This window comes from Stegastes partitus, unplaced genomic scaffold (assembly GCF_000690725.1).
Source record: "Stegastes partitus isolate 25-593 unplaced genomic scaffold, Stegastes_partitus-1.0.2 Scaffold779, whole genome shotgun sequence".
NCBI classification, from domain to species: domain Eukaryota; kingdom Metazoa; phylum Chordata; class Actinopteri; family Pomacentridae; genus Stegastes; species Stegastes partitus.
Genome location: NW_007578510.1, coordinates 93367 through 104031, shown reverse-complemented (window position 1 = coordinate 104031; position 10665 = coordinate 93367). Strand labels below are relative to the sequence as shown.

The 10665-nt window shown below is 44.0% G+C and overlaps 1 long non-coding RNA gene across 1 annotated transcript in view; it reads right to left on the bottom strand.

The window, feature by feature from the left end:
• Positions 1-6528: 6528 nt before the first annotated feature.
• LOC103364771 (uncharacterized) overlaps positions 6529-10665 on the bottom strand; it is a 12445-nt gene continuing 8308 nt past the window's right edge. Inside the window, exons 2-3 of the long non-coding RNA XR_520567.1 lie at positions 8812-8816; positions 6529-6600 (exon numbers count right to left, since the gene is read on the bottom strand). This is a non-coding gene — a long non-coding RNA (uncharacterized LOC103364771). The remainder of the gene's footprint in view (positions 6601-8811; positions 8817-10665) is intronic.

Here is a 10665-nt window from a genome sequence, read left to right as displayed (position 1 = left end):
GATAGATAGATAGATAGATAGATAGATAGATAGATAGATAGATAGATAGATAGATAGATAGATAGATAGATAGATAGATAGATAGATGGATGGATGGATGGATGGATAAAATCCCAAACACCGACGTGCTTGAGCGTGCAGGACTTCCATCCATCTTCACGCTCCTTAGCCAACGCCGTCTTCACTGGCTGGGCCATGTATGCCGCAAACAGCAGAATATCTAAAGATCTGCTGTACGGCGAGCTGTCAGAAGGCTTCAGACCTCGAGGTCGCCCAAGGCTCCGCTTCAAAGACGCTAGCAAGCGCGACATGAAAACCTCCAGGACCAGCGTCCAGTTCTGGGAGATCACTGCTGAGTCCAGACATTCCTGGAAAGCTGCTGTGAGCGGTTACAAAACAAGCCGAGATGTCCCGCAGCGCCCACCTGAGGCCAAAGAGGGAAAGTCTTCCCAACAAGAGCGAGAAACCTCCGTACACATCTGGTCTTCATGCCAAAAAGACTGCCGCTCCTGCATCGGTTTGTTTAGCCAGGCCAACAAGAGTGACTGGACACGGTGCATCAAATCGACTCACGAGACGGAAGGAGGCCGCCAATGACTCTGTTGATAGACGGCATCATCCAGGTGAAGCATCATGTCTTTGTCAGGGCGACATGCGACTGCATTTGTAGTGTTTTGATGCTATGCAGCGCATTAGATGCACGTCTACCTGTCTCTGTCCAAAACATCTGGAATCTCCGTCTCTTGGTCACGTTTGTGCTGTTGAATGAAACCAAGAGTTCAATCTGGTTTGACGCTGGAGAGACCGGTTGTATCAGCATCCACATCCAGTCTGCTGCGGTTGTTTCCTTCCCAGTTCAAGCCAACGTTTCAACCGATGCATAGCGTCGCTTCTTAGGGGAGACACACTGACGCCATGATGGAGAACTGCATGCAAGCTCATCTCCAAAGCCTTGGCATTGGTCTAACTACTATAACTTCTACTCTGCATACATGGAAAGCTACGCAAACAGAAGCCAACTCACAATCATAAATCCCTCATTACATGGGAATAGCAAATGTATTCTAGACATGGAGGTCTACAGGGATGTGATGAACAACAGATGAATCTGCTTTAATCTGCACGGTTTCTTCTGAACTAAAGTTGTGTTTAATAAAGACTTCAGGTTGTCTGTTCACCAGTTTAGTGTCGTTCATAGAGATTCAAGCTGGAAGCAGAGAAGGACTGGTACGATTCCAGACATGTTTTTTGTTTTTAATAAGACCTACAAGAATCAAAACTGTGGCACAGACGTTCCTGAGATCTGCAGCTGTTCTGGGGCTCTGTGAGGTGTTGAGCTAACTTTAGCATGCTAACCGGCTCATAATGACAATGATAGCATGATGTTAATCAGACATCATATTTACCAGGATGACCATCCAATCCTGTATCCTCCAACCAGCAATAAGCACCCAAGGATGGAGGAGGGCGTATGCAGCACAGATCTTAAAGCTCATGGAGGCAAGCGTGTGGTCACATAAAGCTGCATATTGGCCACAGTAACACTACTCAGACGTAAATTGTGAAATATACGCTTTTCATGCAATTAAGAGAACAGGACCGTGCGGTTTGTGCATCGATACCAGTTCATATAGCATCAATCCAGCTTCATTAAGCGTGACATGAGGGTGAAGCCCTAATACTGCTACCAATACAGTTATGCCATTTGTCTGATGAGACGTCAATAGAGCGCCGAGCTGTCGATTTGTCTCCCCGGCTGGACACTTGTTCCTTCTGTCCCCTGATCCCCACTTAGTTCACATGGACGCCACATTAGGTGTGTTGGTCTCTACCTGAAGTCATATCATTTCCAATATGAGTAAATCTTTAATTTAGAGAAGCTGAGCCAGAAAGCATCGGTCTTGTTTTCCATTAAAGGGACAAAGAAGTCGCAGAAAATCAAAAACCTGGATACTGTTAGAGAGAATACTTACAGCAGGAATGACTGGTTTTAGACTAATATGTCCACGTATTGATGCCATCCTCTGGTGTGTGGTGCTGACAGCCTTTTTTAATATTCCTTTATGACTTTATTTGCCCTCCCTCCATCTGCTCTGTTTTGATTTTAAACCCCCACCTCGCTCTCTGTGTAATACTGTTACTTAAACATTAATGCCATTTATTCTGGGAGGCGTCGATGCTCTTTGATTTTTTTCCTCCCATCTCTCGGTGCCTCTCCTCTGCCCTCGCTCTGATTTACAATATCGTTACTAATACATTTATGTCATTAGCTCTCCACCTGGATGTCAATTTCTCGTCCCCACTTGGAGGATTTTGAGGAGATGATCATTGATCTGGACCACACGTCGATGCTCAACGCACGGATCAATAGCTCACTTATGGCCGGATCAGAAACGGGACGACTGGGAGGCTTTAAAGAAAGAACCTGAAAACATGTCAATAGCCAAAGAACACGAGTCTAGATTTATCCTGTTAATCTTTCTCTGCTCTGTCTTTGATCTGAATCAGGTATGGAGCTTTACACATTCATTCATATCGATGTTTGATGCTCTTTAAGTTCTGTCTCCTCTGAAACGGGCTTTAGAAAATATCATTATTTGCAGACAGAGACTTTGGCGGTTGCTATAAATACTAAACATCCAGCCATCTGTGCAATAAACGACCAAATTCAGAGGAAGAGAGATAAGTTAGGGTCCAAATTTAGTTTTTGATGCTTCGCTGTCAGATTGAATTAAATCCAAAACAAAGCGAACACTAAACAGAAGGTCTGCAGGTGTTTGGCCCTAAAGAAGCACATCCAGACCGCCGTGGCTGGAGCTCCACCTCGAACATGTCTAAGAACAGAGTGTGTTCCTTACCATCCATTTAGCATCAGCTCAGTAGATTGTGTTCATTCACATTCACAATGTTTGTTCAATGTTTTCCCAGTGAAGCAGAAAAAAAGGCCTTTAACGCTGCTCTACATTAAGCCCACTCCCTATCCGGTTAGTAGGATGGAGTTTGGATGCTTTGATGCCTCTTGGTGGCTGGAAGACCGAAGCGGGTCCTTATGGTTTGCTAAAACCCTCGACTCAGTAGTTAACATGCAATATGGGTTTGTGAACGCTGCACGGTAAGCGTAGGGAGAATAAACTAAACTAAAACTAAAGTTCTCTTCACATTAAGGTTGACAGAGGAGAAGAACGTCGACAGTTTAATAAAGATGAAGCTTCAAGAATGCGTCTGCTTGGTGGCCACACTGGTGACGCTGCTTAAAACAAGAGGAAGTGTTGGAATATAATGTCCCAGCAACTGTTATTACAAAAGGAGCTTTAACAGACTGTTAGTCCTTCATGGCTTCTAGAGGATGACTTTATTTCTAGTGTCATCATGTGAAGTTATTGTGTTTGATATCACATGAAAAATCCTGAAAACCTTGGTGTGAAGAATATTTATGGTCGGACAGGATGACTCCTACTGACTTTGGTAGATTCCTAATTATTCTTCTAGTGCCACGAGAAGCTTGTTTTGGGGGTTTGAGTGTAATATCTGTACAACAGTTGGATGGATTTAATAGTTTCAAAACTTCTTAGATCTCAGTTTGTGTTCAGAAACATTGACTAGAAGTTGTGGTGTTGCTTCTCGTCGAGCTCCAGTCAAACCACCTTTATTGATTTCACACTTTGAAAGCAGCAGTCACTGAGAAAGAAGATTTAAGCTTCAGTTTACCAGATTTATTTAAATGTTAAGACCCTACAGTCTCATGACTTACACCAACACCACCAAACCTCCTCATGCTGCACTTTAAACATGGAAATATTCCTTTATGTCTAACAGAGTCGGATACTAGACACCAGAGGACCCCCTGTGCACACCAATGGCTTAAAATGTCAGAATGTGACGCCCTGGGAGAGGGCCCACAGAGATTCATGCTGCAGTCCAACCAAAGAGATGGTTTTTTAATAGCTCTAGAAAAAGAACTGAACACTAAAAGCCGCGGCTCCCTTTAAAGAACTGAAATCCCCATCGCTACTGCTAAACAAGCTAACAGGCTAAACAGGAATGAAGGACATGGAAAACACAATCTGTTGTTCCACAAACACACGTAGACACGTCATGTTTTCCTGTTTGAACTCGTCTGCACCACATCGTCTATTTAATACAAATGTTACGGTTTGAAGTTACGATTAAACAAGTTGTGTGGGACATGGCAGCACATCCTTTGGGTTGTGAGTATGTTTTTATTCTCCTCGTAGGAATACGTCCAGCTCCTCTCCGTCCTCGTCTCTTTGTCTCACTCTGTCTTTGCTCGTGTCCCTCCAGGAAGCAGAGGGTGTGTTAGGTAGCTAATGGCTGGAGGCTTTCTATTCCTCCCAGCCTCTAATGTGCTGCACACACACACACACACACACACACACACACACACACACACACACACACACACACACACACACACACACACACGCATCACCATCAGCATTCATCCTGCTCCCACAATTCATTGAGGCAGCGTGACACACAAAATGGCTGCAGCTATGAGTGAGTGATGATGAGATCCACTGGTTTTACTGAATAGAGGAGATATGCGTCGTGGATTAATTGAATTAGACTTTTTTTTTTTTCTCTCTCACAAAGGGTTTCAGGAGCAAAACAACTCAGAAATCTTGTTCCAAGCAGGTGGAGCCGACGTGTTTGTAACTCCTGCATCTCGTTGTTAAACTTGTGTTCCTGGTATCCGTGTGTTCTTCTGTTTTTCTTATTTCTAGTGTGTATATATAGTGGACATATCTCGCCTTTTTGCTGCTGTGACGCTGCAGATTTCCCCTTGTTGCACTAATGAAGGATATTTTATTCTATGAGGGTGAAGGCGGGCGTTATTGTGAGTAAATCAAATGATGTGATCGACGCTGTTCAGCGGTAAAACATAGCAGTTTGATAATAAGAGCTGAAAATGGAGAGAAAAGAGTTTTTCCACTTATTCTTTGTGCACCGGCCTGCGTCTATGTGATGTGACTTTAGGAATAAAAAGCAGCTGGAGGAGTCGAGGTGGCAGAAACACAAGACTTTCACTGATTTATGGTGTTTCCAGTTGTTGTTTTTTGTTTTTCTGCAAAACTACTTTGTTCAATTTAGGCACCAAAACTCCTTTTTTAGGTTTAATAAAAGATCTCGTTTTATCTTAAATCACATCAATGCAGAACATAAAGCTGAGTTTGTTTCCTGCTTCGGCGACGTCCCACCTAAAGAACATAATGTTCTGTGGAGCTGGGCCATTTTATTTGTGTAGTGTGTTTTAAACGGAGACTGTTCTCACCAGAACACTGTTTGTTTGTTAGAAGCAGCGTTTTGTCATTGAACCGCTGCTAAACCTGTAACGGTGGGATGTCCAGCAAAGCCTGCAGTTCATCCTGATGACAGTCTGATTTCTTTTGGCCGTGATCTTTAAACAGCTTCACATCTACTATAATAAGTAATAATGCCAATAAAACATAAATGACTAATTATGTACAAGGTGTTGCTTGTAGCACCAAACCATCAGAGAAGTTTTTTTACTTTATGCTTCTCATCAGTTCTGTGGTTACTTTTAGTGCCTTAAGACTTGTGTTTACAGCAATAAGATAAAATACGGCACAGTTAGCATCTATTTAATAAACATAGTCCAGCATTTAGAAGCTAAAGAGGAAGATATTTGTCTGAGGAGACGGTGGAAACTAAACTAGAGTTCAATTCAAAACTAAAGCTGCAAAAGAAAAAGAAAAGTATCTGAAAGCACAGCCCTCCTCCTGCAGCTCTTCCTCTCCAGTCAGTTCTTAGTCTGACCATGAACACAGGCATCAAACAGGCGACAGTCAAGCTTCACCCACGTTTAAACCCGTGAAAGTCTTCTGTCTAAGCCAGTGCACCACATTTTATTCCCACTTTGGTAGTTTCTCACCAGTTCTTGGTGAGAAGACCTGTGATTGGTTCAAGTCTCCATCACAGGCTGGATTTTCTGAAGCCTGAAAGTGAAGCTAAAAGGAGGCTCAGAAGTCTGGTTTCCTGTCAGACTGCTTGAAATGTTGTTGTGGAATATTTGCTCAGTGTCGCACCCCAAAAAACCTGCCTTCCTCTGCTGTAGGCCCCGTTTACAGGCAGCACAAACGGTGATACGTCACTGGTCCTCTGGTTTCCACGTAAACGAAGCTACGAGCTACAGATCAGATCTGGAAACTCCATCTTTAGTTTACATGTAGACAGGAGGAAGAGTTTGACGTCACAGTGAGCGACTGAAGTGTCATCAGCGTCATACGTGTGCGACCATGCGATAGAAAGTCAATGTTTTATCCTCGTTGTGTCTCTATCAGCACATGTAGGAGCAGCTCCACTCCTCTGACGGTCCAAACTAACCACCCCAGTATCACTGAAGTACCAGGAAGTTTTCGTTGTTGTTTTTTCCAGGATTCTGATTGGCTAGCATGCTTCTCATTACACTGCCCCCTGCAGGTCTAGCAGCTCATAGCAGCTCTGAACCACGTGTTTATGCGGGTTTGTGTAAATGAAGATGTTTTTTCTGGTGTGAACGATGTTATTTTAGAAAGTGTAGATCTGTTATTGTGAATCCCGGCTACGTGTAAACGTGTCCTTAACGTCCCTGTCGTGTATCTGGATGTGTTAGAGAACATGTTCACTCTACCACCGATATGAGGAGATGCTGTGGTCGTGTGCTTCCTGTTCGGCCGCCTGGAGGCCAAGAGAACAATGAACGCCTCCTTCAACTTTGGAATATCGCAAAACATATTTGAAAAGACGCAAACACATAAGAAACATGCATGTAAAACATCTGTTTCGTTTAAAAAGTGAATGACTGCTCTGTGATTTCTTGTGTTCCTTCACTGTAGAAGAACCTCAAAACCAGCCGTCTCCACCATGAATCCAGGTGTGTCTGTTCAGTCATACGTTTAAAGCCATTACATGATCTACGTGAGTGAAGCTGCTTTCTTGCTCGCTGACAAACTTTTAACACCGAGATAGATTTCTTTCCGACAAAGACTACCTTCCTCCTCTGCCTCTGCACACACATACAGCACCACCACCCCCGGTGTCACGACCTCCGACCCCCCGGTGATGCCATTCCTCTGGCCGGAGGCAAATTAACCCCCGAGGAGACGAGGATACAGACTCCCTCTGTATCCCTGTCGGTCCATGTGTGTGTACATGTTGTTGTTCTGTAGGAGTTATGTTGTGTGTGTGTGTGTGTGTGTGTGTGTGTGTGTGTGTGTGTGGGACTCCCAGCTCTGTGTGTGGCCCATTTACACTCAGGACCTGCTGCTGTCTCGTAATCAGATTGCCATGTTTCTAATTAAATTATCAGAATTCTGTTCCAGATTATGAACGGAACAAAGTCTCACACACACACACACACACACACACACACACACACACACACACACACACACACACTGTGGGATTCTCTATCTCCCCTCGCTGCTCTTAAATCTACGTCGTGTCAAAACGCTGCCAAACACATGCACAGATTCTGGCGGATAAATTCCCTCTCTTTCTCAACACACACTGGCTCACGCCCAGGATGCCGTTCATCACTGTGGCAACAGCAGCAGGCCAGGACGACGACCTCTGACCCCTGCAGAGGTCAGCTCCCGGGGGTCAGAGTGGCTGTTTGAAAAGGAAGACATGCAGGCATCTGGCTTGAAACAAGGAAGGCTCTGTCTGCATTGGCAGTGGTGTGTGTGTGTGTGTGTGTGTGTGTGTGTGTGTGTGTGTGTGTGTGTGTGTGTGTGTGTGTGTGTGATATACAGATACAGTAGTGGATATGTGAAGTCACCTTTTTCTATGTAAAACAACAGAAGATGATCCAAAGTGATTTCCATTTGAAGTTAAAGATGAGCAGAACACATTTAGCTGATTAACTGGAATGTTAAAGTCAAGACTTTACAATATTGTGGACAGAAACCAGAGGATTTATTTTCCAAAAGCTGCAGGTGGTTCAGTGGTTAGCACCGTTAGCACCTCACAGCTAGAAGGTCGCCGGTTCACATCCCGGTGAGGACACCCGGGATCTTCCTGCGTGGAGTCTCCATGTTCTCCCCGTGCAGCGTGGGTTCTCTCCGGGTTCTCCGGCTTCCTCCCACAGTCCAGAAACATGCTGAGGTTAATTGGTGATTGTAAATTGTCCGTAGGTGTGAATGTGAGTGTGCTTGGTTGTCTGTCTCTAAGTGTAGCCCTGTGATAGACTGGTTACCTGTCCAGGTGAACCTGCCTTCGCCCTGAGTCAGCTGGGATAGACTCCGCCCCCCATGACCCTGGTGAGGATGAAGGGGTAGAGGTGATGGATGGATGGACTTTGCGGGAAGAAACCTCAAAGCAGAACCAGTTCAGGGAGAGCAGCCGTCCTACTGAACCGGTTGGGATGAGCAGAAAAGATGAGACACACCAAACACTGAAACAAACCAGCAGAGAGAAAGACATGATGCATAAATACATGAAGGAAAACACATAAAAAGTCACCACATTGACATGAAAGCAAAGTTAGAACACTTTGGTGAAAATAAAAACAAGTAAAAATCAAAGTTTAAAGGTAAAACATGAAGAGGAAGCTTTATAATCAGCATCTCCACATTCATACATTCATATTTCCTTTTGCACTAGAAATGATCAATAAAACAACAACAGTAATAAAATAAATCTCAGTTTCTCTTGCATTTGGAACGAGATGCTGACGTTTCAGTCAGAGGTGGAAAAACACACAGAGCTCCCTGAAGAAGGATCTGGGTTCTAGATTTGATTTTGATCACCACATATATTAATGTCACTGCACTCGTTAGCAGCCAGAACCTCAGCTCGGTGTAGGAGCTGGAACCTGCCAACGTTCTGCGATGTTTCTGTCCAGATGGAAACCGCGGCGCTGACAGACACGACGGGCTTAATGTCGAGGCTGAATGTTCCACATCTAGAGTTTCTCCGGTTGGGGTCTGATCCGCTGGCAGCTCGGCAGGAGAGCGTTCAGAGTGCTGGATCAGACCAGGAGCCTCGGGTCAAACGCCTCTAATCTTTAAACCACCTGTTTCACATCTTGTTTATGACTTACAGTGAAGTTCAGGTGTTCGAGGTGATTCTCTGAGCCGCGCTGGTTCTCTCACTTTGTCCATATGAGGCTTTTTCTGCTTCTGGCAAAGATGTGATGAAGGTAATTAAACCTGCTGCAGTCAGGAGGTGTGACTGCACTGACATGCTTTTTTTAATTTGACTGGAAATATCAACTGAACCAAAACCTGTGGAGGTAAAGAAACAGACCTGATGGCGTCCGTCTGAAACACCTGGTGGTGATCAGCTCTGTGCATGTTCAGCCTGAAGCCGCTGAAGCTTTAACGCTTACATTAGATGTTGTTTTATTCAGCTGTGGCTTTATTTTCCAAATTAAGTTCCACATTTAACAGGAAACCTGAATGCATCTGTAGTGCAGCTGTGGAGAAGATACCAGTTAGACCAGTTAGACCAGTAGGACCACCGTTCTCTGCGCTTCTTGTTGGAATCATGGTGCATTTACTTCTGTATTTAATGTTGTCATTTAAAAATCTGCTTCTTTTAGGTGTTGTGGAGAGACAAGTTAGTTTGTGTTGTCTGTTGGTTTTAATTATGCAGCTTATAGGGAATGAAAAGGTGACTCAAAAACCATTTTTACTGTTTAAATACAAGATATTTTTAACTTAACTGGTTGCACATGTTGAATTGTTCTGACTTTTTCATGTCTTTTAGAAGATTTATCGAAGCACTGATATAAAATTCTAACAAAGTTATAAGTGCTACGGGGCTGTCGTGTTGATTTAAGACAACAGCAGGTTTTCTGTTTCCAGAGCTGTAAGTTTAGGAGCTTTAATAATGTTTTGTATGTGTTCATGACCAAACTTAAGAACAACGTCCAAACTGCAGTGATAGTGTTATTATTATCATATCTGTTTTATATCCATAATTAGCAGTTAGCTCACCAGGCTAACTACACTCACCCCTTCTGGAAATTACACCCCCATCAAAAGACAAGAACAATTCTGGACACTACAGGACTTTAATAAAAGTTATTCTAATCAGGCTTCATCCTCCAAACCGTCCTCTGCACTGGATGTGAATCGTGCTGCTGCACCCAAACTCACATGTGCAGCTTTGTGTTTGTCTTTCTCATAAAAGAGATATTTATACAATAAAAGCCCTCCTCCCGCCACAATAAAAGCCCCTCTTAGTGTATGTGTTGTTGTTTTATTTTGGATTGACAGCACTGCTTCACCCCTTACTGCTCGGCCGCCCTGCCAGTCCTGCCAGCTGTCCGTCACTTCAGTTCCCACTGATGACCCTTTCCCATAACCCCTTCCTCCCACACACACACACACACACACACACACACACACACACACACACAATATAGTAAGCAAGCGAGATGGAGGGAGAGAGACTCTTTTTCTAAAATGGTGTCAGTGTTAGAAGTATCAATCACAATGACAGAAAGAAAGTCGGGAATCGCACACAATCACACACCTAAATGTACACACACACACACACACACACACACACACACACACACACACACACAGCTACACACTCTGTCTCTGTCTCTCTCTGTCATGCACCCATGCAGACATATAATCACTCCCACCAGCAAACACGCAAAACACACACACACACACACACTTCCTCTTT